We start from the raw sequence: 26,919 nt of genomic DNA, 5'->3' as shown, positions 1-26,919 counted from the left end.
CCCTAAGAGTAAAAGATACAAGACCAAAAAGTCAAATCAAATAATAGTGATCACAATTTCGTCCACCAAGTTTTTGGCGCCGTTGCCGGGGATTGTTCGAGTATGGACAACTGACGGTTCATCTTGTTGCTCAGATTAGGTAATTTTCTTTTCAAAAATCTTTTTCAAAAATTTTTCTTTTATTTTTCGTTTTTCAAAACTTTATTTTCGAAAATAATTAATAAAAATCCAAAAAAAATTAGAAAATCATAAAAATAAAAAATATTTTGTGTTTCTTGTTTGAGTCTTGAGTCAATTTTTAAGTTTGGTGTCAATTGCATGCTTTTAAAATTTTTCTTGCATTTTTTTCGAAAATCCATGCATTCATAGTGTTCTTCATGATCTTCAAGTTGTTCTTGATAAGTCCTCTTGTTTGATCTTGATGATTTCTTGTTTTGTATTGTTTGTTGTTTTTCATGTGCATTTTTGCATTCATATTTTCCATGCATTAAAGATTTCTAAGTTTGGTGTCTTGCATACTTTCTTTGCATCAAAAATTTTTCAAAAATATGTTCTTGATGTTCATCATGATCTTCAAAGTGTTCTTGGTGTTCATCTTGACATTCATAGCATTCTTGCATGCATCTTGTGTCTTGATCCAAAATTTCCATGTTTTGGGTCATTTTTGTGTTTTTCCTTAAAAATTCAAAAATCAAAAATATTTTTTCCTTATTTCCCTCCACAATTTCAAAATTTTGGGTTGACTTGGTCAAAAGATTTTTAAAATTAGTTGTTTCTTACAAGTCAAGTCAAAATTTCAATTTTAAAAATCTTATCTTTTCAAAATCTTTTTCAAAATTATATCTTTTTCAAAATTTTTTATTTATTTTCGAAAATTTCAAAAATATTTTTCAAATATTTTCAAATTCTTTTTCTTATCTTTATATGTAATTTTCGAAAATTCACTAATAATTAATGTGATTGGTTCAAAAATTTGAAGTTTGTTACTTTCTTGTTAAGAAAGGTTCAATCTTTAAGTTCTAGAATCTTATCTTGTAGTTTCTTGTTAGTAAAGTAAATAATTTCAAAATTTTTCTGAATTAAATCTTTTTATCTTTTATCTTATCTTTTTCAAAAAAAAAAAATTTTATCTTTTTCAAAAATTTTATCTTTTTCAAAATTTGATTTTAAAATATCTTATCCAACTTACTATCTTCTTATCTTTTTAAATTTTGATTTCAAATCTTTTTCAATCAACTAACTAACTTTTTGTTTGTTTCTTATCTTTTTCAAAACCACCTAACTACTTTTTCCTCTTCTATTTTCGAAAATATCTCTCTCTTTTTCAAAAAGTTCTTTTTAATTAATTAATTATTTCATGTTTTAATTTTAATTACATTTTATCTCTAATTTTCGAAAATCACTAACTCCTTTTCAAAAATTGTTTTCGAATTCTCTCTTCTCTTTTCTTCCTCTATTTAATTATTTAATTACTAACACTTCTCTTCACCCCTCTTCATCAAAAATCCGAATCTATTCCTCTTCTTCTACCCCTTTCTTTTTCTACTAACATAAAGGAATCTCTATACTGTGACATAGAGGATTCCTTCTTTCTTTTTTTGTGTTCCCTTTTCTTTCATATGAGCAGGAACAGGGACAAAGGCACTCTTGTTGAAGTTGATCCAGAACCTGAAAGGACTCTGAAGAGAAAATTAAAAGAAGCTAAATTACAACAATCCAGAAGCAACCTTTTAGAAAATTTCGAACAAGAGGAAGAGATGGCCGAAAACAATAATGATAATGCAAGGAGAATGCTTGGTGACTTCACAAAGCCAACATCCAAGTTTGATGGAAGAAGCATCTCCATTCCTGCCATTGGAGCCAATAACTTTGAGCTTAAGCCTCAACTAGTTGCATTAATGCAACAAAACTGCAAGTTTTATGGACTTCCATCTGAAGATCCTTACCAGTTTTTAACTGAGTTCTTGCAGATCTGTGACACTGTAAAGACAAATGGAGTTAATCCAGAAGTCTACAGACTCTTGCTTTTCCCTTTTGCTGTAAGAGACAGAGCTAGAGTATGGTTGGATTCTCAACCCAAGGATAGCCTGGACTCATGGGATAAGCTTGTCACTGCATTCTTAGATAAGTTCTTTCCTCCTCAAAAGCTGAGCAAGCTGAGAGTGGATGTTCAAACCTTCAAACAAAAAGATGGTGAATCCCTCTATGAAGCTTGGGAAAGATACAAGCAGCTGACCAAGAGATGTCCATCTGACATGTTTTCAGAATGGACCATATTAGATATATTCTATTATGGTCTCTCTGAGTTTTCGAAAATGTCACTAGACCACTCTGCAGGTGGATCTATTCACCTGAAGAAAACGCCTGAAGAGGCTCAAGAACTCATTGACATGGTTGCAAACAACCAGTTCATGTACACCTCTGAAAGGAATTCTGTGAACAATGGGGTACCTCAGAAGAAAGGAGTTCTTGAAATTGATGCTCTGAATGCCATATTGGCTCAGAACAAAATGTTGACTCAACAGGTCAACATGATCTCTCAGAATCTGAATGGATTGCAACATGCATCCAATAGTACTAGAGAGGTAGCTTCTGAAGAAGCTTATGATCCTGAAAACCCTGCCATGGCAGAAGTTAATTACTTAGGTGAACCTTATGGAAACACCTATAACTCATCATGGAGAAATCATCCGAATTTCTCCTGGAAGGATCAACAAAAACCCCATCAAGGTTTTAACAATGGTGGACGTGCAAGGCTGAATAATAGTAAGCCATACCCATCATCTTCTCAGCAACAGACAGAGAACTCTGAACAAAACAATTCTAATTTAGCCAACATAGTCTCTGATCTGTCAAAGGCCACTTTCAGTTTCATGAATGAAACCAGATCTTCCATTAGAAATCTGGAAGCACAAGTGGGCCAGCTGAGTAAGAAAGTTATTGAAACTCCTCCCAGTATTCTCCCAAGCAATACAGAAGAGAATCCAAAAGGAGAGTGCAAGGCCATTGATTTAATCAAAGTGACCGAATGCACTAGGGAGGAGGAGGACGAAAATCCTAAGGAGAAAGACCTCCTGGGACGTCCTTCAAGCATGAAGGAGTTTCCTATTAAGGATCCAGAGGAATCTGAGGCTCATCTAGAGACCATAGAGATCCCATTAAATCTCCTTCTGCCATTCATGAGCTCTGAAGAATATTCATCCTCTGAAGAAGATGAAGATGTGATTGGAGAGCAAGCTGCTCTATATTTAGGAGCTATCATGAAGCTGAATGCCAAACTATTTGGTAATGAGACTTGGGAAAGTAAACCTCCCTTACTCATTAGTGAACTAGACACTTGGATTCAGAAAACTCTACCTCAAAAGAAACAAGATCCTGGCAAGTTCTTAATACCTTGTACCATTGGCACCATGAGCTTTGAAAAAGCTCTATGTGATCTGGGGTCAGGGATAAATCTTATGCCACTCTCTGTAATGGAGAAGATGGGGATCATTGAGGTACAACCTGCCTTGTTCTCATTACAATTGGCAGATAAGTCCATAAGACAAGCTTATGGATTAGTAGAGGACGTGCTAGTAAAGGTTGAAGGCCTTTACATCCCTACTGATTTCATAATCCTAGATACTAGGAAGGAAGATGATGAATGCATCATCCTAGGAAGACCTTTCCTAACCACAGCAGGAGCTGTGATAGACGTCAACAGAGGTGAGTTAGTCCTTCAATTGAATGGGGACTACCTTGTGTTTCAAGCACATGGCCATCCCTCTGTGATAAAAGAGAGTAAGCATGAAGAGCTTCTCTCAGTTCAGAGTCAAGAAGAGCCTCCACAGTCAAACTCTAAGTTTGGTGTTGTGAGGCCACAACCAAACTCTAAGTTTGGTGTTCAAACCCCATATCCAAACTCTAAGTTTGGTGTTGGGAATACTACACACTAAATTGACCTGATCACCATGTGGCTCCATGAGAGCCACTGTCAAGCTATTGACATTAAAGAAGCGCTTGTTGGGAGGCAACCCAATTTTATTCATCTAATTTTATTTTATTTTGTTTCTTTGTTATTTTTGTGTTTTATTAGGTACATGATCATGAGGAGTCACGAAAAAAATCAAAAAAAAAAAAATTAAAAACAGAGTCAAAAACAGAAGAAAAAAAAATTTTTTTTTTTTTCACCCTGGAGGCGCACAGGCTGGCGTTCAACGCCCAGAAGGAGCATCTTTCTGGCGTTCAACGCCAGAACAGAGCATCTTTCTGGCGTTGAACGCCCAAAACAAGCAACAACCTGGCGTTTAACGCCAGGATGCGCACACAGAGGACGATCTGGCGCTGAACGCCAGAAACAAGCATGAAACTGGCGTTCAACGCCAGGAACATGCATAACATGGGCGTTTAACGCCCAGAACTAGCATCAATGGGCGTTTGAACGCCAGAATGATGCATCAAGGCATGTTACATGCCTATATGGTGAAGGAATGGTATTTGTTTTCACCTCAGGATCTGTGGACCCCACAGGATCCTCACCTTAGGATCTGTGGACCCCACAGGATCCCCACCTACCACTTTTCTTTTAATCCTAATCACACTCTTCTAATCCAAATCTCATTCTCAATGTCACACTTCCCAAAAACCTTCACCTATCACCTCAATTCCTCTTCCCAATTACCTCATTCACCATTCACATCAACCCCTCTTCCCCATACACCCCACCTACCCCACTACTTTCAAATTCAATTTCCCACCCTTTCCCACCCAACATGGCCGAACCTATACCCTCCCCCCTCCCTATAAATACCCTTCTTTTCTTTTACATTTTCACACAACACAAACCCACATTCTCCCACATAACCGAACCCTCTCTTTTCCCTCTCTACCATATTTTCTTCTTCTTCTTCTACTCTTCTTTTCTTTTTTGCTTGGGGACAAGCAAATTTTAAGTTTGGTGTGGTAAAAAGCCTAAGCTTTTTACTTTTCATTCACCATCAATGGCACCCAAGACCGGAATTTCCTCAAGAAAAGGGAAAGGGAAAGCAAAAGCTTCCACTTCCGAGTCATGGGAGAAAGAGAGATTTATCTCCAAGAGCCACCAAGACCACTTCTATGATGTTGTGGCAAAGAAGAAAGTGATCCATGAGGTCCCTTTCAAACTCAAGAAGAATGAGTATCCGGAAATCCGACTTGAAATTCAAAAAAGAGGTTGGGAAGTCTTAGCCAACCCCATGCAACAAGTCGGAATTCTCATGGTTCAAGAGTTCTATGCCAATGCATGGATCACTAGAAACCATGACCAAAGTATGAACCCAAGCCCAAAGAATTATCTCACAATGGTTAGGGGGAAATACTTGGATTTTAGTCCGGAGAATGTGAGGTTGGCGTTTCATTTGCCTATGATGCAAGGTGATGAACACCCCTACACTAGAAGGGTCAACTTTGATCAAAGGTTGGACCAAGTCCTTAGGGACATTTGTGTGGAAGGCGCCCAATGGAGAGTTGACTCCAAAGGCAAGCCAGTCCAACTAAGAAGACTGGACCTCAAGCCTGTAGCTAGAGGATGGTTGGAGTTCATTCAAAGATCCATCATCCCTACAAGCAACCGATCTGAAGTTACTGTGGATCGGGCCATCATGGTTCATAGCATCATGATTGGTGAAGAAGTAGAGGTTCATGAAGTCATCTCCAATGAACTCTACAAAATAGCTGACAAGCCTTCATACATGGCACGGTTAGCCTTCCCCCACCTTATATGCCATCTATGTTACTCAGCTGGAGTTATCATAGATGGAGATGCCTCCATAGAAGAAGACAAGCCCATCACCAAGAAAAGGATGGAGCAAACAAGGGAAGCTCCTCACGGCCCTCAAGGAGAACAAGAGGAAGTGCATCATCAACAAATGCCTCAAGGAATGCACTTTCCTCCCAACAACTATTGGGAGCAACTCAACACCTCCTTAGAGGATTTGAGTCATAATGTTGAACAACTAAGGGTGGAACATCATGAGCACTCCATCATTCTCCAAGAAATAAGAGAAGATCAAAGAGCAATGAGGGAGGAGCAACAAAGGCAAGGAAGGGACATAGAAGAGTTGAAGAACATCATTGGTCCTTCAAGAAGAAGACGCCACTAAGGTGGATTCATTCCTTGTTCTTTATCTCTTTCTGTTTTCGGTTTTTAATACTATGTTTATCTATGTTTTTGTGTCTCTATTTCATGATCATTAGTGTGTAACCATGCCTTAAAGCTATGAATAAAATCCATTAGTCCTTCACCTCTCTTAAAAAGAAAAATGTTTTAATTCAAAAGAACAAGAAGTGCATAATTTTCGAAATTATTAGTGAATTTAGTTTAATTATATTGATGTGGTGACAATGCTTTTGTTTTCTGAATGAATGAATGAACAGTGCATATGTCTTTGGATCTTGTTGTTTATGAGTGTTAAAATTGTTGGTTCTTGAAAGAATGATGAACAAAGAGAAATGTTATTGATGATCTGAAAAATTCATGGAATTGATTCTTGAAGCAAGAAAAAGCAGTGAAAAAAAAAAAAAAAAAAAAAAAAAAAAAAAAGAGTAGAGATCTAAAAAGAGTATATAGAAAAAGAAGGAGCAGTAGAAAAAGCCAATAGCCCTTAAAACCAAAAGGCAAGGGTAAAAAGGATCCAAGGCTTTGAGCATCAATGGATAGGAGGGCCCAAGGAAATTAAATCCAGGCCTAAGCGGCTAAACCAAGCTGTCCCTAACCATGTGCTTGTGTCATGAAGGTCCAAGTGAAAAGCTTGAGACTGAGTGGTTAAAGTCGTGATCCAAGGCAAAAGAGTGTGCTTAAGAGCTCTGGACACCACTAACTGGGGACTCTAGCAAAGCTGAGTCACAATCTGAAAAGGTTCACCCAGTTATGTGTCTGTGGCATTTGTGTATCCGGTGGTAATACTGGAAGACAAAGTGCTTAGGGCCACGGCCAAGACTCAAAAGTAGCTGTGTTCAAGAATCAACATGCTTAACTAGGAAAGTCAATTACACTATCTGAAATTCTAAGTTCCTAAAGATGCCAATCACTCTGAACTTCAAAGGAAAAAGTGAGATGCCAAAACTGTTCAGAAGCAAAAAGCTACAAGTCCCGCTCATGTAATTAAATTAATATTCATTGATATTTTGGACTTTATAGTATATTCTCTTCTTTTTATCCTATTTGATTTTCAGTTGCTTGGGGACAAGCAACAATTTAAGTTTGGTGTTGTGATGAGCGGATAATTTATACGCTTTTTGGCATTGTTTTTATATAGTTTTTAGTAAGTTTGAGCTACTTTTAGGGATGTTTTCATTAGTTTTTATGTTAAATTCACATTTCTGGACTTTACTATGAGTTTGTGTGTTTTTCTGTGATTTCAGGTAAATTCTGACTGAAATTGAGGGATTTGAGCAAAACTCTGAAAAAGGCTGACAAAAGGACTGCTGATGCTGTTGGATTCTGACCTCCCTGCACTCGAAATGGATTTTCTGGAGCTACAGAACTCTAAATGGCGCGCTCTCAACGGCGTTGGAAAGTAGACATCCAGGGCTTTCCAGCAATATATAATAGTCCATACTTTATTCGAAGAATGACGACGCAAACTGGCGTTGAACGCCAAGTACACGCTCCTTTCTGGAGTTAAACGCCAGAAAAACGTCATAATCCGGAGTTGAACGCCCAAAGCACATCACAACTCGAAATTCAACTCCAAGAGAAGCCTCAGCTCGTGGATAGATCAAGCTCAGCCCAAGCATACACCAAGTGGGCCCCAGAAGTGGATTTATGCATCAATTACTTACTCATGTAAACCCTAGGAGCTAGTTTATTATAAATAGGATGATTTACTAATATATCAATCATCTTTGGTCTCAGTTCTGTTTTATTCTTCATCTTAGGAGATCATTGATCACGTTTAAGGGGGCTGGCCATTCGGCCATGCCTGACCTTCTTTCACTTATGTATTTTCAACGGTGGAGTTTCTGCACACCATAGATCAAGGGTGTGGAGCTCTGCTGTACCTCAGAGATTAATGAAGTTCTATTTTCTTTTATTCAATACTCCACTTTATCCATATTCCAAGATATTCATTCGTACTCAAGAACATGATGAGTGATGATGAGTTAGATAACCCTCACCATCATTCTCACTCATGAACGCGCGTGATTGACAACCACTTACGTTCTACATGCAACACAAGCTTGAATGTGTATCTCTTAGATTCCCCAACAGAATCTTCGTGGTATAAGTTAGATAGATGGCGGCATTCATCTGGATCCGGAAAGTCCAACCTTGTCTGTGGTGTTCCGAGTAGGATCCTGGGAATCCGGAAAGTCTCACCTTGTCTGTGGTATTCCGAGTAGGATTCCGTTCATGAATGACTGTGACGTGCTTCAAACTTTAACCTGCTGGGCGTTAGTGACAAACGCAAAAGAGGGATTCTATTCCAGTAGGAGCGGGAACCAACCGGTGATTGGCCGCACTGTGACAGAGTGCGTGCATTAGCTTTCACTGCGAGGATGGGATGTAGCTATCAACCATGGGTGATGCCTCCAGACTGGTTAGCTGTGCGAGTGACAGCCGTGCAGGTTATTTCCCGAGAGGAATGAAAGTAGCCACAGCTGATAGTGAACCCCTATACAAAGCTTGCCATGGAGAGGAGTAAGAAGGATTGGGTAGAAGGAATAGGAGAGCAGGCGTCCTAGAGCTCTACAGCACCTCCATTCCGCTTATCTGAAATTCCTACCAATAAATCTGCATAAGTATTTCTATCCCTTTTATTATTCCTTTCTATTTAATGATAATCACAATTACTCTTTAATCTCCCTAACTGAGATTTGCAAGGTGACCATAGCTTGCTTCATACCAACAATCTCTGTGGATTCGACCCTTACTCACGTAAGGTTATTACTTGGACGACCCAGTACACTTGCTGGTTAGTTGAACGGAGTTGTGAAGAAAATAAACAGTGCCCTAAGAGTAAAAGATACAAGACCAAAAAGTCAAATCAAATAATAGTGATCACAATTTCGTCCACCAGACTACATGGAGGCTTGGACTAAAGTATTTTGGTTCCAAAATGCTCAGTACAGGCATTCATGGTTAATATATTTTAAAAGAAAAATCAATTATGTTTTTCCAAATTTGTTCTACCAATGGTGGGACTTCTTTGGGCCAATCCCAGAAATTCTACCCTCACCTACGGATGAAAGGTATAATTTTTTTCAATCAAAATTTAACAGTCAAGAAACATGTATTCCTATAATATTAAAATTCTTTTCAACTTTTTCATTGGCATGCGTATTCTCATGGCAATACAAATATGCGAAACCAGACCACCCAAAATCATTTCCAATCTTGCAAAGGCATGGTTATGTCAAATGGTGGCCTCAATTTGATTCATCAATGGCCTACCCAGAAAAGGTCAGAGAACGGTTCAAATCCAATTCCGATAGTCAGAAGATTTCGGATCCAGAAACGACTTTATTTCTCAATCAAAAAGCCCAAATTTCTGCAACCCTCGCAGGTGCTCAATCAAAAGAAACTCTAGCAAAACATCTTCAGCAAATCACGCAAATGATCGAGGAAGATAAAAAACACAAAGAAGATCCTACTTCGTCAGCAGAATCTTCAAGCGATTATAATTAGAATATATATATATACGTTGTTTATTTATTAGCTTTAGAACTGTCGTCGCACTTTGTTATCCTTTACTTTACGGCTAGAGGTAAGGCTTAGGGTAATAGGGTGTTACATGCAGCCACGCATTCATCTCGACTTTCTCTTTATTTCTATCTAAGTATTACAGTGATTAACTCAAAATCCCAGCTTTAGTTTCTCATTCAAATCTGAAGTTGCATTTTTGGTTTGGGTATTGAGGATTTTTTGTGATTTTGATGTTGTAAGGGTTCTCTACCTTATGTTCTTGGTGGTATCCATCACTAATCTCAATGGATAAAGGTAAGGAACCCTTGTCCCCCCTTGGTTCAACAATTTATGAAAATCCTAGTTTTTAATATTGTGCCAAATTTTATAATATAGTGTTAGATTGAGTAATTAGAAGCTTGGCTTGGTGGAATTTCGGAAAGGAAAGGTTGGAAGCTTGGAATTATGACATTAAGGTACAGGTCGTAGTTTTGAGTATGAATTATGTAAGGTTATGTGAAAACCTAGGTTACTTGCCCCTAGGATAAGTTGAATAGAATTTATTGTTGATGTGTTTGAATAATGGCTAGTATGAGTATCATGTTGGTTGATGTGTTTTGACATGAAATTGAGGGGTGTGATGTGATATTGTTACAAGTGGATATTGTAATATATGTTGGTGTCATGTTGCATGAAAATGAGTATGCATGTTAAAGTTTTGATTGAGAATTAGATGTATGAATATTACTGACGTAAGGATTTTTGCCAGTAAAGAATTTCATAAAAACAGTCGCGTTGTAGATATAGTCTCTAAACTAACAGAAATCCCTTCGTACAAACGTTTTGGTTGTCACAAGTAACAAACCCCTTTAAAATTGATAACCGAGTATTTAAACCTCGGGTCGTCTTCTCAAGGAATTGCAGGGAGGTATGTTCTTATTATTGGCTATGAAAAAGGTAAAATTGGGGTTTTGGAAGTAAGGTGGGAATATATTATATGACAAGTAAAATAAAATAATAATAGCTGTAAAATAAACCTTTGACAAGGTAAAAGAACTGGAGGTCCTTTCCTAGTTATTCTTATCAATTGTGATGAGAATTGGATTTTTCTCCCACTTTGATAACCTCTAACTATGAAGGTAAGTTAAGTGGATGAATTCCAATTTTCAATCAACAATGAGTTTGATAACTCTAGAGTCACCAATTATTTAACCAAAGCCAAAAGGAAAGAAAATTGAAACTGCTGGAATAAAAATGCCTTCAGATGGGAAGCAATAATCATGTAATTAAAAGAAAGCAATAATAACTGAAATATCTCAAATAATATTAATTCAAAGAAAATCATAACATGAAAGAGTTCATAAATTTAATTGGAAAAATAAATAAAAATAAAGAACCTGGGATTAAGAGTCACTCCTAAAACTAAGAGAAGTCCTAAATCCTAATCCTAAGAGAGAGGAGAGAACCTCTCTCACTAAAAACTACATCTAAAACAGTAAAAAGTGAATTATGAGTACCTAATTATGAATGCATGCATTCCCCCACTTTATAGCCTCTAATCTGTGTGTTCTGGGCTGAAAACTGGGTCAAAAGCAGCCCAGAAGTCACTCCCAGCGCTTTCTGGTCCGTACAGGTCACAGAAGAGTGACGCGGCCGCGTCGTCCACACGGCCGCACGGGTTGCGTTCCTGCCAGGTCACGCGTCCGCGTGATCCACGCATTCGCGTCGCCTGGCGTCGGGGCAGCTATGGTAAATTATATATCAAATCGAAGCCCCCGGACGTTAGCTTTCCAACGCAACTGGAACCGCGTCGTTTGGACCTCTGTAGCTAAAGTTATAGCCGTTTGAGTGCGAAGAGGTCAGGCTGGACAACTTAGCAATTTCTCCAACTTCTTGTATTCCTTCCACTTTTGCATGCTTCCTTTCCATCCTCCAAGCCATTCCTGCCCTGTAATCTCTGAAATCACTTAACACACATATCAAGGCATCTAATGGTGATAAGAGAGGATTAATATTAGAAATTATAAGTCCAAAGAAGCATGTTTTCAATCAAAGCACATAATTAGGAAGGCAAATGTAAAACCATGAAAATAGTATGAATAAGTGGGTAAAGAGTTGATAAAAACCAATCAACTGAGTACAAGATAAACCATAAAATAGTGGTTTATCAACTTTCCCACACTTAAACAATAGCATGTCCTCATGCTAAGCTCAAGAGAAGCTATAAAGATGAAGAGGAATGGTAGAATGTATGAAATGCAACATATCTATATAAATGCAACTACATGCAAAATATTTCTACCTACTTGATTAAAAATAAACAAATCTTTCAAGAACAAATATGAACTGGATTTCGCTAATTCAAATCATAAAAATGAAGTACAAATAGACTTGTAAGAAGAAAATAGCTTATGAAAGCAGGGAACAAGGAATTGAGCATCGAACCCTTACTGGTAGTGTATACACTCTAATCACTCAGGTGTTTAAGGTTCGATCTCTCAATTCTCTACTAACCTTGCTTTCTAAGGCTTGCTCTTCATCTAACAATCAACATAAATTTAATGCACAAATACACAAATCAAGAGGTCTTTTAAGGGTTGTAATGGGGTTAGGGTCAAGGTAGGATTGTATTTGGTCAAGTGGACTAAAATCTGAATCCTTAATTAACTTAAACTTTCCACCTAACTTTAGACAATCCATGTAATCACAATACAAACCTAACTGTCCATTAACTATGTTTTCCACATATTCATACATTCTAATTTCAAGTACAACTCATATGCATTACTTTCACCACTTACTTTGGGGCATTTTGTCCCCTTTTATTATTTGCTCTTTTTCTTTTCTTTTTCTCCTTTATTTTTCTTTTTTTTTTTCTTTTTTTTTTCAATGCATATGATTAAAGTATTGAATGCATGAACATATTCTCAACATTCTTTCACATTTTCAGAAAATTTTAACATACTCAATTCTCAAACCAATTGTTTCCAAACCCACTTTTTCCACACTTAATTTATGAGCACTCTCACTAGTCTAAGCTAACTAAGGATTCAAATTAAGGAAATTATTGTTTTCCACTTAGAGTTAATGATGTGCTAAAGAAAAGAACAAAGGGATAAAATAGGCTCAAATTGGTTTGCAAAGGATAATGAAAGGTAAGGCCATGTGGGTATGTAAGCTAAGTGAAACAAAGGCCTCAATCATATAAGTGCATGCATACATCAAATTATGGAAATATAGAATTAAGCAAGACAAAGATCACAATTTTAGAGAGAAAAATACACACTAAAACAAAATTTTTGGTTGATAAAATGTAACCAATTCAAATAGGCTCAAAAATCTCACAGGTTTTGTGTGTTCGAGTTCTAAATCATGTTCCAGTATAATATCTCTTCAAACAAGTGTAACATTAAATTTTATTCAAATTAGTGAAATTTTCTAAAAGGTTTCTTGAAAAAGAAAATATTACTTTAACCAAGTGGAAAAATATGCACAAAAATCAAACAAACATGCAAATGCAACAATGAACAAACAAATAAAATAAAATATTGGTGTTGAGTCAAGAAGTAACTAACCCATGGAGATCGGTATCGACCTCCCCACACTTAAAGATTGCACCGTCCTCGGTGCATGCTGAGATGTGCAGGTGGACGGGTTGCTCCAACTGATGCTTGTAGATGGAGGCGCCTTAGTTGGAGATCTCTTGGTTTCTTTTCTTGCTGGTGTCTTGTCAGTGGCCTTCTCTTTTCCTTTCTTGGTACCCATGCCTAAGGAAGAAGAAAAAGGAAGAGTGTGAAATATAGAAAACTAAGACCAGAAGGGAGGAAATTCCAAGTGATAAAGAATGCCAAAGGAAAGATGATAGTCCATTTACATGGTAGCTACAACATATAGGGAAGACAACAATAAAGAGCAATTCAAAATAATTAGATGCAAGAGGGTAAAAACATGCAAATAATAGGCATGAGAGGCATAGCTCAAGCATCAAGTAATAAATGTGCCAAATTAAAGAGCATGTGTAATGATGACAATTGTGAATGATAATCCCAAATACATTGGGTGTGCAAGTTAAAATAGGGATGAAAATAATGTAATCCAAATGTATATGAGAGCCATAAGTAAATGTCAATTGTCAAATCTCTTCTCCGAGTAGCCACGTGCTCAAATAAAATAAGGCACTTATCCAAATAAAACTCCAACACCAATGAGAATAATGCAATGAATGAAATATACAAATAAATGAAGTAAAATAAAATGAGATGGAAAAAGGATGAGAAGAAAAAAGAAAGTGAGAAAGGAGAGAGAAGGAAGAAATTAGGATTAGAAAAGAGAAGATAAGAAAATTGGCACTAATCTGGATAGGTTGTGCGACGCTGGCGACGCGGTCGCGTGGTGCGCGATAAGGTAGGTGACACGGACGCGTGGGGCACGCGATCGCGTGACTTGATTTGTGCTAGTGGCACGAGTGCAGCCTCACGGCCACACAACTCTCTGTTCAAAACGTCAGTATTGCCACAATCCAGGGTGACGCGGTCGCGTAGTCGACGCGATCGCGCGGGTGGCCTTATTTCCAATGTGACGCGGACGCGTGATAAATGAATTTTTGCCAGTATAGAAATTATCAAGTAATCAATCGTAGTATAGTCTAAACCGACACAAAACCATTATCAAAGTAATTCTTCAATCTATAACCGAGAGTATTAGTCCCGAGTCGTTCTTCCCTAGGAATGCTACAAGGATGCATGCTATTGGTTAAGTGATCTTTCGTGGCTTGAAGAGTGTGGCATAAAAGTGCTAATAAAAGAAAACAACAATCGATCAATATCAAAAGCCTTGGCCAAGGTTGAACATTGGAAGTTCCATCACTATAACTTCCTTCAAGTGTGATAACAAAGGAGTGTTGCTTCACTTAGTTAACCCCTAATCATAGAGGAAAGTCAAGTAAAAGTAACTAACTTGAGTCACAAGTCCTAGTCTTACCCTAGGGAAGTCTAGCTTTAGTGCACTCTAGGTCAATTAGCAATTCTCAATTATTAATCAACAATTGACATCCATTATTCAAGTGTCTCCAATGACTCAACCACTAGGCCAAGTGAGGGGATGCTACTCCATATCTAAAGTTGGCATTTTCTCAAACATTTGGAGAGCAAGAATGAAAGACATAGTAAAATTGAGAAAAGGTTAAGAATCAAAGTGATTCAACACAAGAGATTAACAATAATTAACAATGAACAACAATAAAAATGAGATCTTCAATGAATTAATAGAATCCAAAACAACAAAGTTAAACCTAAGATCTATGAGAATTGAACAATTACAAAACACTAATTGAGATTAGAGAAGAGGATCTACAACATGAACAAAGTAAATTGAGTGTTGTAATAGATCTCACCAAGGAATGGTTGAGAAGTGAGAAAATGAAGATGAATCCTAGAGAGAGGTTAGAGTCTCTCTCTCTACAAATGTAACTAACTAAAAATATCTACAAAAGATGTAAAAATGAGTCTATGGATGTGAATGTGTCTTAATCCCCTTCAATCCTTGGTTCTTATATGCAAATTGGCACCAAAGTTGGTTGCTGAAACCTTCCAAAATCGCCAGGCACGTGTTGCAATAACAAAATCACGTGTGGACTACGACGCTTGCGCGCACGGTACGCGTGCACGTCCCTGGCTTATTCCACAATGTGCGCGCAAGCGCCTTGTGCGCGCAAGCGCCTTGTGCGCGCAAGCGCCTTGTGCGCGTGCGCGTGCTTGGCCGAGATTAATTCTTTGGCTTTTTGTGCTTCTCTCCACTTGCATGCTTCCTTCCTTGCTCCTTTGATCCATGCCTAGCCTATTTCAACCTGAGATTACTAGCAAACACATCAAGGCATCTTATGGAATCAAGGATGAATTAGAATTCATTAAAATAAGGCTTAGAAAGCATGTTTTTACACTTAAGCACAAATACGGGAGAGATTACAAAACCACGCCAATTCATAGGTTAAATGCGAGAAAAGGTTATCAAAATACTCTAAATTCAATACAAGATAAACCCTAAAAATGGGGTTTATCAACCTCCCCACACTTAAGCCTTAGCATGTCCTCATGCTAAAATAAGAAGGAACTAAGGGTTATGACATTTATTTGAATGCACTAAACTATATGAACTTATCTAAATGCAATTATCTAAAGCAAATGGAAATGCTTAGTTCAAACATATCAATTTCCAAGAGAGCATGTGTAAGCACAAGAGCTAGGCAATAGGAATTAAGTCCAAACCACAATTGTATTGAATTATTAAAAAGAGTTCAAACTTGCAAGAATATAAATAATATGAGTGAACCCATGTAATTGAACTTTTGAACCCTCACCGGATGTGTATCCGCTCTATTCACTCAAGTGTTTAAGGGTTAATTCACTCAATTCTCTTTTAATCATACTTTCCAAAATTTGATTTTCTTCTAACAATCAACATTTATTTAATGCATGCATACATTCATCATGAGGTCTTTCAATTAGGTTGTAATGGGGTTAGGGTAAAGGTAGGATCATTTATGGTTAAGTGACTAGGATTTGAATCTTTGATTAGCATAAACTTTCCCACCTAACTATTGGTGGACGAAATTGTGATTCCTTTGTTATTGTATTTTGTAAAATTCATTGCTTTTTCAACTATGTGTGGACACAACTCCGTTCAACTTAACCAGCAAGTGTACTGGGTCATCCAAGTAATACCTTACGTGAGTAAGGGTCGATCCCACAGAGATTGTTGGTATGAAGCAAGCTATGGTCACCTTGTAAATCTCAGTTAGGCAGATTGAATAGTTTTGGGTTTCGAAAATTAATAATAAAAAGAAAATAAAAGGGATAGAAATACTTATGTAAATTAATAGTGGGAATTTCAGATAAGTGTATGGAGATGCTGTGCTCCTCTTGAATCTCTACTTTCCTATTACATTCGTCCAATCCTTCTTACTCCTTTCCATGGCAAGCTGTATGTAGGGCATCACCGTTGTCAGTGGCTACATCCCATCCTCTCAGTGAAAACGTTCCTATGCTCTGTCACAGCACGGCTAATCAACTGTTGGTTCTCGATCATGTTGGAATAGGATCCATTGATCCTTTTGCGTTTGTCATCACGCCCAGCAATCGCGAGTTTGAAGCTCGTCATAGACATTCAATCCCAGAATCCTACTCGGAATACCACAGACAAGGTTTAGACTTTTCGGATCCTCATGAATGCCGCCATCTATCTAGCTTATACCACGAAGATTCTGTTGGGGAATCTAAGAGATATGCGCCCGGCCTAAGGTAGAACGGAAGTGGTTGTCAGTCATGCGCATTCATAGGTGAGAATGATGATGAGTGTCACGGATTATCACATTCATCAAAGTTTTGTGCAACGTATATCTTGGAATAAGAATAAAAGAGAATTGAATAGAAAGTAATAGTAATTGTATTGAAACTTGAGGTACAGCAGAGCTCCACACCCTTAATCTATGGTGTGCAGAAACTCCACCGTTGAAAATACATAAGTGAAAGGTTCAGGCATGGCCGAATGGCCAGCCCCCATGATCTGAGAACTAATCGTCCCAAGATGTCTAATACACTAGTAAAAAGTCCTATTTATAATAAACTAGCTACTAGGGTTTACATGAGTAAGTAATTGATGCATAAATCCACTTCCGGGGCCCACTTGGTGTATGTTTGGGCTAAGCTTGGTCTATCCACGAGCTGAGGCTTTTATTGGAGTTGAACTCCAAGTTATAACGTATTTTGGGCGTTCAACTCCGGATCATGACGTGTTTCTGGCGTTTAACTCTAGACAGCAGCATGTACTTGGCGTTCAACGCCAAGTTACGTCGTCAATTTCCGAATAAAGTATGGACTATTATATATTGCTGGAAAGCTCTGGATGTCTACTTTCCAACGCCGTTGTGAGCACGCCAATTGGAGTTTTGTAGCTCCAGAAAATCCATTTTGAGTGTAGGGAGGTCAGATTCCAACAGCATCAGCAGTCCTTTTGTCAGCCTTTTTCAGAGTTTTGCTCAAGTCCCTCAATTTCAGCCAGAAATTACCTGAAATCATAGAAAAACACACAAACTCATAGTAAAGTCCAGAAATGTGAATTTAACATAAAAACTAATGAAATCATCCCTAAAAGTAGCTTAAACTTACTAAAAACTACCTAAAAACAATGCCAAAAAGCGTATAAATTATCCGCTCATCACAACACTAAACTTAAATTGTTGCTTGTCCCCAAGCAACTGAAAATCAATTAGGATAAAAAGAAGAGAATATACTATAAATTTCAAAATATCAATGAATATTAATTCTAATTTGATGAGCGGGACTTGTAGCTTTTTGCTTCTGAACAGTTTTGGCATCTCACTTTTTCCTTTGAAGTTTAGAATGGTTGGCTTCTCTAGGAACTTAGAATTTCGGATAGTGTTATTGACTTTCCTAGTTAAGCATGTTGATTATTGAACACAGCTACTTATGAGTCTTGGCCGTGGCCCTAAGCATTTTGTTTTCCAGTATTACCACCGGATACACAAATGCCACAGACACATGACTGGGTGAACCTTTTCAAATTGTGACTCAGCTTTGCTAGAGTCCCCAGTTAGAGGTGTCCAGAGCTCTTAAGCACACTCTTTTTTGCTTTGGATCACGACTTTAACCACTCAGTCTCAAGCTTTTCACTTGGACCTTCATGACACCAGCATATGGTTAGGGACAGCTTGATTTAGCCGCTTAGGCCTGGATTTTATTTCCTTGGGCCCTCCTATCCATTGATGCTCAAAGCCTTGGATCATTTTTACCCTTGCCTTTTGGTTTTAAGGGCTATTGGCTTTTTCTGCTTGCTTTTTCTTTTTCTTTCTATATTTTTTTTTCGCCAATTTTTTTTTTCGCAAGCTTCTTCTTTTTCACTGCTTTTTCTTGCTTCAAGAATCAATTTCATTGATTTTTCAGATCATCAATAACATTTCTCTTTGTTCATCATTCTTTCAAGAGCCAACAATTTTAACATTCATAAACAACAAGATCAAAAATATGCACTGTTCAAGCATTCATTCAGAAAATAAAAAGTATTGTCACCACATCAATATAATTAAATTAATTTCAAGGATAAATTCGAAATTCATGTACTTCTTGTTCTTTTGAATTAAAACATATTTCATCTAAGAGAGGTGAAGGATTCATGGATTTTATTCATAGCTTTAAGACATGGTTACTACATACTAATGATCATGAAGTAGAGACACAAAACATAGATAAACACAGCATAAAAACCGAAAAGCAGAAAGAAATAAGAACAAGGAATGAATCCACCTGAGTGAAGGTGGCGCCTTCTTGAAGGTCCAATGGTGCTTTTTGAGCTTCTTTATGTCTCTTCCTTGCTTCTGTTGCATGATTCCTAGTAATTTTGGTGTTCCTATCCTTAGTTGCTCCCAATAATTGTGTGGAGGACAATTTATCCCCTGAGGTATCTCAGGGATTTCTTGATTTGCAGTCAAATGTTCTACCACTGAGCTATAAACCCTTTACATGAGTCTTTCCATCTCCCATGACTCAGAGGTGGAAGCTTTTGTCTTCCATTTTTTTCTCTTCTTCTTTTTTTTTTGGATGTCTCTTGCCTTAGGTGCCATTAATGGTTATGGAAAAGCAAAAAGCTATGCTTTTGCCACACCAAACTTAGAAAATTGCTCGCCCTCGAGCAAGAGAAGAAAGAAAAGATGAAGAATAAGAAGAAGATATGGAGGAGATTGAGGGATGTGTGTATTCGGCTATATGGGTGGGATTGGGTGGGAAAGAGAAGTTGAATTGTAAAGGTAGGTGGGCTGTATGGGGAAGAGTGGATAGATGTAGGTGGTGAATGAAAAACAGAAGGGATGACCATGAATGGAAAGAGAGAGGGCGAGGTAGGTGGGGATCCTGTGGGGTCCACAGATCCTGAGGTGATCCTGTGGGGTTCACAGATCCTGAGGTGTCAAGGAATTCCATCCCTGCACCAAATAGGCATGTAAATTGCCTTTGCACACCATTCTGGCGTTTAAACGCCGTGTGGTGCACGTTCTGGGCGTTCATCGCCCATGTAAAGCATGTTTCTGGCGTTGAACGCTAGTTTCATGCTTGTTACTGGCGTTCAGCGCCAGCTTTTCTTCTCTAGGCACATTCCTGGCATTCAGCGCCAGAATGTTGCTTGTTTCTGGCGTTCAGCGCCAGAATGATGCTCTGTTCTGGCATTGAACGCCAGCCTGTGCTTCCTCCAGGGTGTGATTTTTTTCTTCTGCTGTTTTTGATTCTGTTTTTAATTTTTATATTTTTTTCGTGACTCCACATGATCGTGTACCTAATAAAACACAAAATAACAATAAAATAAAATAAAAATTAGATAAATAAAATTGGGTTGCCTCCCAATCAAGCGATTCTTTAATGTCAATAGCTTGACAGTGGCTCTCATGGAGCCACAAAGGTGATCAGGTCAATGTTGTATAGTCCCAACACCAAACTTAGAGTTTGGATATGGGGTCTTAACACCAAACTTAGAGTTTGGTTGTGGCCTCCCAACACCAAACTTAGAGTTTGACTGTGGGGGCTCTTCTTGACTCTGAACTGAGAGAAGCTCTTCATGCTTATTCTCTATTGTCACAAAAGGATGGCCATGTGCCTTAAACACAAGGTAGTCCCCATTTAATTGAAGGACTAATTCACCTCTGTTGACATCTATCACAGCTCCTGCTGTGGCTAGGAAAGGTCTTCCAAGGATGATGCATTCATCCTCTTCCTTCCTAGTGTCTAAGATTATGAAATCAGTAGAGATGTAAAGGCCTTTAACCTTTACTAACACGTCCTCTACTATTCCATAAGCTTGTCTCAATGACTTGTCTGCCAATTGTAATGAGAACAAGGCAGGTTGTACCTCAATGATCCCCAGCTTCTCTATTACAGAGAGTGGCATAAGATTAATCCCTGACCCTAGATCACACAAAGCTTTTGCAAAGGTCATGGTGCCTATGGTACAAGGTATCAAAAACTTGCCAGGATCTTGTTTCTTTTGAGGTAAAATTTGCTGAATCTAGGTATCCAGTTCACTAATGAGCAAAGGAGGTTCACTTTCCCAAGTCTCATTACCAAACAACTTGGCATTCAGCTTCATGATAGCTCCTAAATATTGAGCAACTTGCTCTCCAGTTACATCTTCATCCTCTTCAGAGGAAGAATAGTCTTTAGAGCTCATGAATGGCAGAAGGAGATTTAATGGAATCTCTATGGTCTCTATATGAGCCTCAGATTCCTGTGGATCCTTAATAGGAAACTCCTTCTTGCTTGAGGGACGTCCCAGGAGGTCTTCCTCACTAGGATTTTCGTCCTCCTCCTCCCTTGTGCATTTGGCCATATTGATTATATCAATGGCCTTGCACTCTCCCTTTGGATTCTCTTTTGTATTGCTTGGGAGAATACTGGGAGGAGTTTCAATTACTTTCTTACTCAGCTGGCCTACTTGTGCCTCCAGATTTCTGATAGAGGATCTTGTTTCACTCATGAAACTAAAAGTGGCCTTTGACAGATCAGAGACTAGATTGGCTAAATTAGAGGTGTTTTGTTCAAAATTCTCTGTCTGTTGCTGAGAAGATGATGGAAAAGGCTTGCCATTGCTCAGCCTATTGCGTCCACCATTGTTAAAGCCTTGTTGAGGCTTTTGTTGATCCTTCCATGAGAAATTTGGATGATTTCTCCATGATGAGTTATAGGTGTTTCCATAAGGTTCACCCATGTAATTAACCTCTGCCATGGCAGGGTTCTCAGGATCATAAGCTTCTTCAGAAGCTGCCTCTTTAGTACTGTTGGATGCATGTTGCCATCCATTCAGATTTTGAGAGATCATGTTGACCTGTTGAGTCAACACTTTGTTCTGAGCCAATATGGCATTCAGAGCATCAATTTCAAGAACTCCTTTCTTCTGAGGTATCCCATTATTCACGGAATTCCTCTCAGAAGTGTACATGAATTGGTTGTTTGCAACCATGTCGATGAGTTCTTGAGCCTCTTCAGGCGTTTTCTTTAGGTGAATAGATCCACCTGCAGAATGGTCCAATGACATTTTCGAAAATTCAGAGAGACCATAATAGAATATATCTAATATGGTCCATTCTGAAAACATGTCAGATGGACATCTTTTGGTCCGCTGCTTGTATCTTTCCCAAGCTTCATAGAGGGATTCACCATCTTTTTGTTTGAAGGTTTGAACATCCACTCTCAGCTTGCTCAGCTTTTGAGGAGGAAAGAATTTATCCAAGAAGGCAGTAACCAGCTTATCCCAGGAGTCCAGGCTATCCTTGGGTTGTGAATCCAACCATATTCTAGCTCTGTCTCTTACAGCAAAAGGGAAAAGCATGAGTCTGTAGCCTTCAGGATCAACTCCATTCGTCTTTACAGTCTCACAAATCTACAAGAACTCAGTTAAAAACTGATAAGGATCTTCAGATGGAAGTCCATAGAATTTGCAGTTTTGTTGCATTAAGGCAACTAGCTGAGGTTTCAACTCAAAGTTGTTGGCTCCAATGGCAGGAATGGAGATGCTTCTTCCATCAAATTTGGACGTTGGCTTTGTGAAGTCACCAAGCATTCTCCTTGCATTATTATTATTTTCGGCTGCCATCTCCTTCTCTTGTTCGAAAATTTCTGAAAAATTGTTTCTGGATTGTTGTAATTTAGTTTCTCTTAGTTTCCTTTTCAGAGTCCTTTCAGGTTTAGGATCACTTTCAACAAGAGTGCCTTTTTCCCTGTTCCTGCTCATATGAAAGAGAAGAAAACAAGAAAAGAAGAGGAATCCTCTATGTCACAGTATAGAGATTCCTTTATGTTAGTAGAAAAAGAGAGGGGAGAAGAATGTAGAAGAGGGGATTCAGATAATTAGATGGAGAGAGGTGAAGAGAAGTGTTAGTAATTAAATAATTAAATAGAACAAGAAAAGAGAGGGAGATTTTCGAAAATAATTTTGAAAAAGGGGTTAGTATTTTCGAAAATTAGAGATAAAATATAATTAAAATTAAAATTTAGAACAAAAAGAATTTTTGAAAAGGAGGTGAGATATTTTCGAAAATTAGAGAGGGAAAAGTAGTTAGGTGGTTTTGAAAAAGATAAGAAACAAACAAAAAGTTAGTTAGTTGATTGAAAAAGATTTGAAATCAAATTTTTAAAAAGATAAGAAGATAAGAAGATAGATAAGATATTTTGAAATCAAATTTTGAAAAAGATAAAATTTTGAGAAAGATAAGATAAAAGATAAAAAAGATTTAATTTAAAAATTTTGAAATTACTTACTTCACTAACAAGAAACTATAAGATAAAATTCTAGAACTTAAAGATTGAACCTTTCTTAACAAGAAAGTAACAAACTTCAAATTTTTGAATCAATCACATTAATTATTAGTGAATTTTCGAAAATATGACATAAAGATAAGAAAAAGATTTTGAAAACATTTTGAAAAAGATTTTTGAAATTTTCAAAAAAAGGAAAAATTGAAAAAGATATGATTTTTTTGAAAAAGATTTTGAAAAGATAAGATTTTTAAATTTTTGAAAATTTGACTTGACTTGTAAGAAACAACTAATTTTAAAAATTTTTGACCAAGTCAACCCAAAATTTCGAAAATTTGGAGGGAAATAAGGAAAAGATATTTTTTGATTTTTGAATTTTTAATTATGAGAGAGAAAAACAACAAAAATACTCAATGCATGAAATTTTTAGATCAAAACAATGAATGCATGCAAGAATGCTATGAATGTCAAGATGAACACCAAGAACACTTTGAAGATCATGATGATCATCAAGAACATAATTTTGAAAAATTTTTTATGCAAAGAAAATATGCAAGCCACCAAACTTAGAAATCTTTAATGCATGGAAAATATGAATGCCAAGATGCACATGAAAAACAAGAAAAGACACAAAACAAGAAAATATCAAGATCAAATAAGAAGACTTACCAAGAACAACTTGAAGATCATGAAGAACACTATGAATGCATGGAATTTTCGAAATATGCAAGAAAAAATTTTAAAAGCATGCAATTGACACCAAACTTAAAAATTGACTCAAGACTCAAACAAGAAACACAATATTTTTGGTTTTTATGATTTTCTAAATTTTTTTTTTTTGGATTTTTATTAATTTTTTTCGAAAATATTATTTAGAAAAACGAAAATAAAAGAAAAATTTTGAAAAAGATTTTTGAAAAGAAAATTACCTAATCTGAGCAACAAGAAGAACCGTCAGTTGTCCATACTCGAACAATCCCCGGCAACGGCGCCAAAAACTTGGTGGACGAAATTGTGATTCCTTTGTTATTGTATTTTGTAAAATTCATTGCTTTTTCAACTATGTGTGGACACAACTCCGTTCAACTTAACCAGCAAGTGTACTGGGTCATCCAAGTAATACCTTACGTGAGTAAGGGTCGATCCCACAGAGATTGTTGGTATGAAGCAAGCTATGGTCACCTTGTAAATCTCAGTTAGGCAGATTGAATAGTTTTGGGTTTCGAAAATTAATAATAAAAAGAAAATAAAAGGGATAGAAATACTTATGTAAATTAATAGTGGGAATTTCAGATAAGTGTATGGAGATGCTGTGCTCCTCTTGAATCTCTACTTTCCTATTACATTCGTCCAATCCTTCTTACTCCTTTCCATGGCAAGCTGTATGTAGGGCATCACCGTTGTCAGTGGCTACATCCCATCCTCTCAGTGAAAACGTTCCTATGCTCTGTCACAGCACGGCTAATCAGCTGTTGGTTCTCGATCATGTTGGAATAGGATCCATTGATCCTTTTGCGTTTGTCATCACGCCCAGCAATCGCGAGTTTGAAGCTCGTCACAGTCATTCAATCCCAGAATCCTACTCGGAATACCACAGACAAGGTTTAGACTTGCCGGATCCTCATGAATGCCGCCATCTATCTAGCTTATACCACGAAGATTCTGTTGGGAAATCTAAGAGATATGCGCCCGGCCTAAGGTAGAACAGAAGTGGTTGTCAGTCACGCGCATTCATAGGTGAGAATGATGATGAGTGTCACGGATCATCACATTCATCAAAGTGTTGTGCAACGTATATCTTGGAATAAGAATAAAAGAGAATTGAATAGAAAGTAATAGTAATTGTATTGAAACTTGAGGTACAGCAGAGCTCCACACCCTTAATCTATGGTGTGCAGAAACTCCACCGTTGAAAATACATAAGTGAAAGGTTCAGGCATGGCCGAATGGCCAGCCCCCATGATCTGAGAACTAATCGTCCCAAGATGTCTAATACACTAGTAAAAAGTCCTATTTATAATAAACTAGCTACTAGGGTTTACATGAGTAAGTAATTGATGCATAAATCCACTTCCGGGGCCCACTTGGTGTATGTTTGGGCTAAGCTTGGTCTATCCACGAGCTGAGGCTTTTATTGGAGTTGAACTCCAAGTTATAACGTGTTTTGGGCGTTCAACTCCGGATCATGACGTGTTTCTGGCGTTTAACTCCAGACAGCAGCATGTACTTGGCGTTCAACACCAAGTTATGTCATCAATTTCCGAATAAAGTATGGACTATTATATATTGCTGGAAAGCTCTGGATGTCTACTTTCCAACGCCATTGTGAGCACGCCAATTGGAGTTCTGTAGCTCCAAAAAATCCATTTCGAGTGCAGGGAGGTCAGATTCCAACAGCATCAGCAGTCCTTTTGTCAGCCTTTTTCAGAGTTTTGCTCAAGTCCCTCAATTTCAGCCAGAAATTACCTGAAATCATAGAAAAACACACAAACTCATAGTAAAGTCTAGAAATGTGAATTTAACATAAAAACTAATGAAAACATCCCTAAAAGTAGCTTAAACTTACTAAAAACTACCTAAAAACAATGCCAAAAAGCGTATAAATTATCCGCTCATCAACTATATAATGACCTATACAAATTCAAACTATTCTAACTACCCATTCTTCACTTTTTCTTACATATTCATGCATTCTTAATTGATTCATAACACCTATGCATTGATTCCCTTTTTTATTGACTTCACTTTGGGGCATTTTGTCCCCTTTTATTATTTTTCTTTCCTTTTCATTTTTCTTTCTTTTTCTATATACATTTTTTTTCATTTCTTTTCTTTTTTTTTCTTTTTCATTTTTTTTCAAACTATATATAAGAACATCAATGCATAAGGTCTATACATTTAATCAATACATGAGTATGCACCCAATTCCTAAACATGAAAGTGTACTACCCTTTTTATCCCATCCAATGTTCCCAAGCCTCACCAACTTTGAATAATAAACACTCTCACTAGCCGAGGCTAATCAAAGATCCAAACAAGGACTTTTCATTGGTTTTCCACCTTGGGCTTGTAATGTGCTAAAATGAGAATAAGTTGGTTAAGCATAAGCTCAAAATTGGCTAACAATGGAGAGTAAAAGGTAGGCTAGTTGGGTAAGTGGCTAATGAAATAATGGCTTCAATCATACAAATGCATGAACACAAGAAATAAATGGACATATAGAATCAAGCAAATCAAGGATCACAATCATAGAAAGAGAGCAATTTCACACAAGAATGGAAAATAAGTGGTTATAAAATGTAACCACATCAATAGGCTCAAGTCTCACAAGCTTGTGTTCTCAATTCAATACATGCTTCACAAAGTATAAATTCAAGCAAGTTTCACCAAAAATTTTCTTTCAATCAATTGGGTTAATGCCCTATAATTAAATTTCTTGAAAAATCTCAATGTTTGACTAAGCATTATTGTGATTGAAAAATCCAAAAATTTCCTTAGTTTACCCTTTCCTTTTTTCACTTAAAACCAATTTCTTATGCAAAAAGGGTGACTAAGTTTTTTGCAATTCAAAGTATGATTTCTAATCACAACCACAAACTAAAAAGAAAAATATACGAAAGAAGATATGCAAAATGCATAAAGACAAATCCAACTAAAGTATGGAATCTATCATCCAAAACATCTAAAAATATCCAAAAGCATCAAAATATCTAAAATCCAAAATAAGCAGTAAAGGTATCCAAAATAAACTCAAAATACATCAAATATATACAAAGGGTATGCAAAGTAAGATAGCTAGAAAAGTGGCCAAAATGTTCACCGGTATCTAATGATGCCACCGGCTACCTCCCCACACTTAAGATCAAGCATCGTCCTCGATGCTAATCCTGAGGATCAGGGATAGGTACACCGATAGGCTCTGGCTGTGGCTGTGGTACCGGCTGAGACTCCTGTGTCTGAGGTGGT

This window comes from Arachis stenosperma, chromosome 5 (assembly GCF_014773155.1).
Source record: "Arachis stenosperma cultivar V10309 chromosome 5, arast.V10309.gnm1.PFL2, whole genome shotgun sequence".
Taxonomy (NCBI): Eukaryota; Viridiplantae; Streptophyta; class Magnoliopsida; order Fabales; family Fabaceae; genus Arachis; species Arachis stenosperma.
Note: the sequence above shows the minus strand (reverse complement) of the source record.